Source organism: Tasmannia lanceolata, unplaced genomic scaffold (genome assembly GCF_043159265.1).
Source record: "Tasmannia lanceolata isolate RefF3 unplaced genomic scaffold, GAP_Taslan_0.1 ptg000015l, whole genome shotgun sequence".
Lineage (NCBI taxonomy): Eukaryota > Viridiplantae > Streptophyta > Magnoliopsida > Canellales > Winteraceae > Tasmannia > Tasmannia lanceolata.
In genome coordinates this window covers 33,519,428-33,527,626 of record NW_027518692.1, presented here as the reverse complement: position 1 = coordinate 33,527,626, position 8,199 = coordinate 33,519,428, and the positions used below count along the sequence as shown (strand labels likewise).

General features: G+C 38.2%; 1 long non-coding RNA gene across 1 annotated transcript; it reads left to right on the top strand.

Moving 5' to 3' along the window:
* Positions 1-1,992: 1,992 nt before the first annotated feature.
* On the top strand, positions 1,993-7,198 carry LOC143846708 (uncharacterized). The gene is made up of 2 exons (XR_013234821.1): positions 1,993-2,213; positions 5,579-7,198. It is a non-coding gene; the product is annotated as an uncharacterized LOC143846708 (long non-coding RNA).
* Positions 7,199-8,199: the final 1,001 nt, after the last annotated feature.

Here is an 8,199-nt window from a genome sequence, read left to right as displayed (position 1 = left end):
TATTTTTCTTGCAAAAATTATAACATATAAATAAAGGCTACTGATATTGGCACTACCATGTTTTAATAATTGCAGACTCAACTTGTCTACTGCAATCATTAAAACATGGTAGTGCCAATATCAGTAGCCGAAATAAATGTTAAACCATTCTTTCACTTCATTTCCACAATTCTCATCCTTCATAAAGATTTATTTTCAGGAAAACACTAGGTGTGTCAACCGATCCACCTATGTCTTCGTCACGGTCCATTCAAATCTCTTACTGGTTGGATCGGATTTGGAGTGTTCTTCAAATCTTCCTTCATGTGTCTTGGTCACAATCCATTTTAAATCGGACCATCTATCGGAGTGTCCTAGTAGGTCCTATTCTATACGTAGATAACATTCGAGCACGAGTGTGATCGATAGCTGTGGGGAGAGCCACAGCGGCGACGGCGACGGCGACGTGGGTTAGGGATTTAGGGTCAATGGTTAGAGAAGAGAAAATGGTGACTAGAGACTTGGAAGTAAAAAACTATTAAAAATAACAATCATCCGAAAAAATGCATATGGCTTATTTTTACTAGAAGACCCTTAAAATAATAGTTAGAGTTATAAAAATTAGAGGGTATTTTCTTAAATTAGCATATGTTAGGGTGAAAATTTGCCCACAATTGAGCGGAGCGGACCAAATAGGAAAGTGCCCAACACGGCAATTTCCCCAAAATCGTGGATATAATAAAAATCCGAGTTTCACAAGGAAACTCTAGGATTACCCAGATAAACATGGACTCTAAAACATTGAATCTAATTCGATGGGAAAGTCATCCAATAAAGAAAGACTCGAGATAGGCAAGCTTTTTATGCTACCAAAGACTCCAAGTCTATAAAAGGGACCCCGCGCTCAAAGGTACCCATCTTCTTCCACCCCATAATTATACTCAAGCTCTTGTTCTCTATAGTCACACACATGGTTTAAAATTTCGACTGAAATCCGAAATTTCGGTTACCGGTGGGGACCAAAACCAGAATTTTTCGAAATTCCATTTTTCGCCCTTTACCAAATTTCGACCGAAATCCGAACCCTTTACCAAATTTCGACCGAAATCCGAAATTTCGGTTTAATGACATTATTTATTAAAAAAAAAGTGTTACAAAATTTCGGTCGAAATTTTTCGAAATTTGGGTCCGGAATTTGGAACCAAATTTCGGACCCGGTTTTTGGTGTGGTCCGAAACGGTTACCGAAACCGAAATTTTAAACCTTGGTCACAAATAGGCATCATGGAGCATGGGAATTGCCAAAAGCACGTGAATCGGTTCCTTTTATGGAGCAAGGCAGGGCAAAAAAGCCAATCCATAGCCCCTCTTAAGATACGCCAAAAGGATGAGCAAGGGTTGCTTTTGAAAAAGTGCTTGGATGAGCAAGGGTTGCTTTTGAAAAGTGCTTGGATTCTGTTTTGTGCTATAATTTGATGACTTGAGCGTCGGAGGGTGCCCTCGGAGACCAAACTCCCGGGCCCTCTAACGTCGTGTTCTTTGGGCGCAAGTCATCCCCAGCAGCCGAGTTCATCTACGGAGCTCCCCGGAGGCGCAAGCAAGAATTTTGAGATCATCAGTATATTAAAATTGGATTTAAGTCTGCCTCTATTGGCTGTTTGGATCTGATCAATAATAATTTTGGATCCTACGAAAGGGTCCGGAAATGTGTCGGTGGATCCTTTCAGTTGGGATTCAGATAGTCCATCGGACCATCCGGGTCAATTGAGACCTAGAAAACACAAAGAAAAGAGGGGGGTGGGGGGAATATCACTTTATGACTGACCTATTCAATAATGGGAGTGGAATGCCGGATCAAATCTTACTTCACCCTTATCTTTTTTTAGGGTTGTGAGTGTTGAGTCGGCAAAAGGCAAAATAAGAAGGACCCAACTACCCCACCCCACCCCACGATTTCTCCTTTATATTCAGAGACTCTTTCTTCTACCCTTACAATAGATGGGATTTGTGTGGAAACAAACAATCTTCCTAAAGAGGGCCTGAAACTGCAAGAAGAGCATCCACAGTGCAAAGATTCTTCCCATGATGTTTATGTTTTCATGGTCAGAAATTTTGCACTGTGGATGTTCTTCTGTCCTTCTATCCATGCCCTCTTACAAAGGAAGATTGTTTTTTTCTCCATTTCCACATCTTCTTATCTCTTCCTGATTTCTCCACAATGATGTCAAAATTCAGGTTCATTCTTCTCTTTTTCTTTCTCTGTTTCTTTTTTTTCTCTTCTACTCTTTATTTTATTTAATTCATTATATAACCGAGTGGGAAAATTGGCAAATCACTATTTCTGAAAACTGGGTTTTGGAGGAATTCTCAATTCCTTGATTTTCTGCCACTACCCAGTACACCTATGTTTTTTGCCACTACACTTTGAGCTTTTTCTCAAAAAACCCTCTTTGATTGATTGCCTTTACTCACCATAATATGAGTTTCTATTCAATCGGCATGTTTATTCTCTGTTTCTATTAATATTGGCTTCCTTTGATTGATTGATTGATTGCCTTTTCTTAGGGGTGTCAATGGATCCAGACGGTCCGATGGATCGTCCGAATCCGAACGTTAATGAACGGGATCTAAACATATGAATAGGATCCATGGGCATATTTCGGATCATCAAATCTGGGATCCGAAAAATTTTCGATTGTGTATGGGCACGCCACATATGTCCATTGGATAGTCACGATCCGAAATGGTTTACAAAAATACCCTCCAAATTTTGTTAATGCTAACCCTTCTATGAAGGGTATTTTGGTCAAAACCTCTCTTATGACTTAATGAATAGGATGGGAATGCGATTTCACTCATTTCAGTCGTTTCATTTCATACTTTCACGAAGGAAAAGGTTTTGTTCTTTATGGATCATATTCTTTGATAATAGTTATACATTATATTTGTGTATATAATTTTGATTAGTTTTATTGTTTACAAGCATTATTATACACATAGATTAAACATTGATAAATTTTTTATTTAGTTGAAGAAAATGCATAGAGACAAACAAATAGTGGACTTCCATTCTATCTCTTTTTTTAAAAATTAATTGTTTACTTAGCTTAGTGGGACATAATAGGACACTCCGATGGACTGTCCGAATTAAAATGAATCGTGATCATGACTTGGAAAGTAGGATCCGAAGAACAATCCGACTCCGACCCGACCGATAAGGAATTTTAATGGATCGTGACTATGACATAGGTGGATCCGACCCAAAGTGGATCCGTTGACACCCCTACCTTTTCTTAGCATAATTGATCGCCTTTTCTTAACATAATATTAATACGAGTTTCTACTCAATCGCATCGGCATGTTTACCCTTTTCTATAAGTCTATGATTTGGCCGACACTTTGAATTTATTGCTGACACACGTGTCGTGTCTTGTCCAACTCGACACCTTTGTCCACATGTGTCGACACTCCTTTAGACACCTTTAAATGTATTGCTAAAGTGTCAGTGACTTTATATGTATGTATGTGTATGAGCGTGGTACTATTTCTAGATTTTTAGGGGTTGCCATTTCAGATTCTTCGTATCCGTGTCGAAACTCAGCACACAAATCCGTGTCCACAAATCATGACTACATGTACTTTCTATTTTAGCTGTATGCCCGTTTCTTACTTTTTGGAATTTGCAGTGTCAACATGCGACACTTGTGTCTGTGTCCACAAATCGTAGCTATTAGTTATTAATTTGTTGTTGTAACGCCAAAGGTGTTCATCTAAAGTGCAAGGTGTATGCAACTATGTGGCTGTGGATTTTTTTTTATATTAAAAGTAAAAAATTTAGGCTGCAATAAATTTATCATTTATTGAGTTGTAGAAACTCCTGTCCGAGCCTGACTCGGGTTTTGCCTAATGAAGATCCATCAAAATTGAGTTTAGTTTCCCCAGCCGAACTTAAGTTTTTGCCTAGCGAAGAACCATCAAGCTTTAGTTTATTTCCTTTTTCTCTCAAAATTGAGTTTAATTGCCTGCAATTCGGGTTTTTACGTAATGAAGATACATCAAAATTGAGTTTATTTGCTCGATCCTAACTTGAGTTTTTACCTAATGAAGTTCTGTAAAAAATGAGCTTAGTGGCTCAAGATTAACTTGGGTTTTAACCGAACGAAAGTCTGTTGTTTAATTGCCAGAGCATAGTTGCCAGAAACACCTTGGGAGTGTGGGAAACATGTTTTCCTGAAAATGCATTTCAGAAACGTGACAAAAATTTTGTGGAAAGTTTTCTGAAACGCATGGGAAATGCGTGGGAAACACATGGGGAACTTATGTGAAATATGTGTGAAACACGTGAGAAACGTATGGAGAACGCTTGTGAAAATACATAGGAAACGGATGTGGAACATGTGGGAAGAGGTGTTTTTAAGAAATCACACCAAAAAAATTTGTGGAATGCATATTAAAAAGAAAAATAGTATCATTTATCATACTACAAAATAGTATATTCAAATAAAATGCGTAAAGGACACATAAATCATATACATATGCCTCTAATATAACTAAAAATTATAAATGCATATTTGTGTGTGCGCGCGCAAAAGCTCCAAAAAGTTTGAAATTAACAAATTCCAATGCATGTGTGTGTGTATGCGCAAAAGCTCCAAAAAGTTTGAAATTAACAAATTCCAAATCCACAACCAAGCGAAAAAAAAATCATAAAAAATTATGAAAATACAAAACAAAATAAAAAAAGTAGGGTAATAAACCTTTCAAAAATAAAAGGTAATAAGATTAAAATAACTAAAATAAAAATACCATTAAAAAAATGACTAAAATAAAAATAAAAACATATTAGTTGCATTTCTCACATATTTCTCTAGTGCTTCCCTTGTGTTTCATGTGTTTCGCTTGGCGTTTCTCTATCGATTTTGAAATGTTTCGTACTCGTTTCCTAAGCTGTTTCTCATAAGATTTTTTATTGCTTTCTCGATTCTTGTTTCCCCTCTAATTTTCTCCCTTTGTTTCCCCCTTCCGTTTCGCTTCTCACATTCGTTTCCTAACCCTTGTAGAAGATCCATTTTGAGCTTGATGCAAATGGCGAAAATATCTTCAACTTCATATAATTATCAATCAAATAAAAAGTTATTCTATGACCTAATGAAGATCCATCAAAATTGAGTTTAGCTGTCGTAGCTCAAGCTGGGTTTTACCTAATGAATCCATAAAAATTGAGTTTAGTTGCCCAAGCTGTGGAGAACCCAAGTAATTTTTTTAGTAGTAATAGTGGGAGGAAGATGGCCTGTTTGGTTCATAGAGGAGAAGAGTTGGAAGTGGGCTAAAGAGGAGGGTGATGCAGACAAAATTCATAAATTCAAATTCAATGGCAAGGGATTTATGAAATTCCACCGTTTGGATTGAATGATTGATAGATTTCTTGCCTGCAATAGAATCCAAGTTGGTGAGTGTAAGAAGAGGGCACCAAAGGACCTCTGTTCTTCCTAGTGATTTGAAAAATTGATGCCGCTGACACCACTGACAGATTGCATCTTTGAGGTTATCAGCCAATCTGCAGGTAACTAACGTGTTTGAATCCATTTTCATAAATGCAGGGAAACTGAACAAATGTAAGAATGGATGGTTGTGCTGAGAGATAACTCTAATTGGATGCCTATCTTTACTGTAAACCAGAGGAAGTGCATTCCAAATAAAATTCCAAATGTTTCTCTATAAAGGTTCTTTAAATGTGTTGCTTACTACATTCTATGGGTCATCCAATAAGCTATTTTGGTGTCGAATAGGCCATTTGCACCGAAGGACCAAATCAGCTTGTGGGGTTTTTAGGGGTACCACAGAATGTCGTTTTTTAGTTTGCATTTGCCATGTCCAGTTTCAAGGTGGCTTTCTTTGATGGGATCGTTGTATGTTCCACCTATGATGCTCACCTTGGATCGGACCAGAGACCCTTCGTTGAGTTATGGATTGATTAGAAGGCGCAATCCTAGGCTGGCATGCAAAATTCATGTATTCATGGCACTTGAATCCATGACCTCCTTGCCAAGTTTGCTGGGATAATTCTTACCAATTAAGAATGTGCAATCCATACTTTTGGGTGCCAAAAAAAAAGAAAGAAAGAAAAGTTGCTCAACTCAGCTGGAGAAACAAGACCTCAGTTCGATTTTTGGCTTTCGGACAAAGCCAATCAGGTAATTTTGTTTAAAAGATTTGACTTGGAGAAAGCCCAGGATATGCTTGATTAGTTTTACATTGAATATGTTCTTTGTAATTAATAGCATCTTTTTTTTCGAATGATTCTGTAATTAATAGTTGGGTGCATTTCTAAAGCCGGCCAGAGCAGATCTTGTCATTGAGAATACAAACTCCCCAATTTCAGTCCAGTAGAGGCATCTGCCGAGGTGACCCTATATCTGATAATAGTATTGAGGCTCTACTCTCTCTCCCAAGCACCTCTACTCTCTCTCCCAAGCACCTCAATATAAACTTATTGTCTTGATTCGGACCTCGACACCGACCACATATATCTCACCTTGAAAGTTTTCATGTGGGAGGTAAGTGCCTTAACCCAAAAAGGGTTTTAGCCATTACTTTATAATCTTCTAGTTACTAAAGATAATGGCAATTATACAACCGAAGATTTTCAAGATAAATGGAAGAGAACCAAGGATAGAAAGATATACATTGTGATTAAGGAATTAGTTAGCTTGGAGAATGCCTCTCTAATTTAGGGTGTCCAAAGTTTCCTAGTACTTTCCCACAAATTGTTGGTTGGATCGAAAGTGAATGAACACGGAAGTCCGCTACTATAGGTATTGCCAGTATAACCTTTACCACAGATAATTTATCCACCGGTACATGTATGCTTATACCGATAGTGTTATGTAACCACAGCCACATGTATACTTATACTGATAGTGTTATGTGACTGCAGCAATATGTATGCAGGTGAAAATCGACTTTCTTGCAGTGATCATGTGTGTTCATATGGCTGTTGTGAAGATGACCCAAGTTGCATGCTGACAAATGCTTGATGAAAATTAATGTTGGGATTGTTATTCATAGATCTCGTGTATCAAAAGAAACACTTGAGGGCATTGTGGTTGTCTTTCTGATAGATATGGCATTCGTGTTTGCCCGTGTGGCCCTTGACGAGATGAGTTTGGATGAGTCTGATTTGATTGGTTTCCATTGAATGTACTGGCGAGTGACCAAGATGGATTGAGTGCCTTGTAATTGAAATTATTTGAGGATGATCTGAGACCGTTGTAGGGGTACAACCATATCATAGTCGTACCCCCAACAACTTGGTATCCATTTTTGCTGCTCTGTAGCGGTCACCCTTTGTTCCAAGTACTTCAAACTTCTAAGATCGGTTCGAATCTGAATTTTTCGATGCAGTAAGTATGTTCTACCAGTTGATTAGGGGTGCAACTTTGGTTGGGTCGGTTGAGGGTTTGCTAAAAAATGAACTGGAATCTCCATAGCTTGCTATTCTAAGAGTCTAGCCAATATGCTAAGAGTCCTATCAAATCTCCATTTACTAAATATAAAATAAGGTAACTACGTAACACACGCCAATCTAGATATCCAAACTAATTTATTGCACTCTAAGTGGGACCCATCTAGTCATGTATCAGAATCAACCTGAACCTGACCCCATTTTATGGTAAAAGTTCAACCCGGATCCCCGGAAAAAACAACAGGATTGATAGTTTGAATCACAACCATCATTTCTTTTTCGTAAGTAGGTAGGGCAGGATGAGGCTTTGCTAAAATATGGTATTAACCTGCCATCTTGGATCAACACTGTCCCAAATGTCCTTGTAAAGTCTAGTGGGGCAGAACGGTAAGTGAGCCGCATGTTCTGTCCACGTGGCACAGATGGAGCATTGGTGAGTCCAAAGGGCATTACTAAAAACTTATAATGGCTTCCACGAGTCTTAAATGCCTTGAGTATATCCTCAGTTCCCACAAGAATTTGGCAAGATTCAAATTCATGCTGTAGATGTAATTTTGAGAAGAATTTTGCCCCATGTAATTCATATTCGGCTGGGTCGAGTCGGACACAGATGACTATGACAAAAGTGTTCGACGGTTTGGGTCCGTTCATACCATTGGAACCATTGATTGGATTCTCCTTGTAAACTAATAACACCGGATATGTTGGTTCTGCACAACGTAACGAGGATAAACTAAGCAAGCATAATGGGCTTGG